Here is a 781-nt window from a genome sequence, read left to right on the forward strand (position 1 = left end):
TATATATATATATATATATACACGGACACATACACATACAGATATATATCTACGCATATAAACACGCACATACATAAAAACCTAGACATGCGTATAGATATGTATCCCATTCAGGCATACTTCAATGCATACACTCATGTGTGAATGTGTTTGCAATATGTGTGAGTATGTGAGTCTGTATGTGCGTGTGTATGTATGTGTGTGTGAGAGAGAAATAAAGAAACGGACAGAAAGTTAGAAGATGTGTGAGAGAGGCAATGTAAGAAGTATTTCGGTTTGTGTGGTTGTATGCATACCCGCGTGAGTATAGAAAATGTATGTATGTGTGTATATATATGTATGTGTTATATATTTACACAGTCATCATATTAGTGCAGGCGAAATCCTTGATTAAAAGTACAAGGAATCGGTATATATGTGATTGTGTGTATGTGTGTGTGTGCGTGTGTAGGTATATGAATGAGTGTGCGAGCTTTTATATGTGATTGTGTGTATGCGCGCCTCTATATTGTCAGAGTTAATGCGTGCACACACACACACACACACACACACACACACACACACACACACATACAGATATATATAACAACTGATGCACTTAGATTCGCATTACTTAGTCCGTGGAAAGAAAAAAGTCCGTATCGTCAGGTGTTTAGAATCAGAGTGGACAGTAATTATTATAAGAAATTTAAAGCAACTTCAAGGTCTCAGCCATTTTACGAGTGATTCAGTTATGTCAGCGACATTGATTCTTCATTACCTGCTCCAAATCGTGCAGCAG

The sequence above is a fragment of the Octopus bimaculoides genome, chromosome 3 (assembly GCF_001194135.2).
Source record: "Octopus bimaculoides isolate UCB-OBI-ISO-001 chromosome 3, ASM119413v2, whole genome shotgun sequence".
Lineage (NCBI taxonomy): Eukaryota > Metazoa > Mollusca > Cephalopoda > Octopoda > Octopodidae > Octopus > Octopus bimaculoides.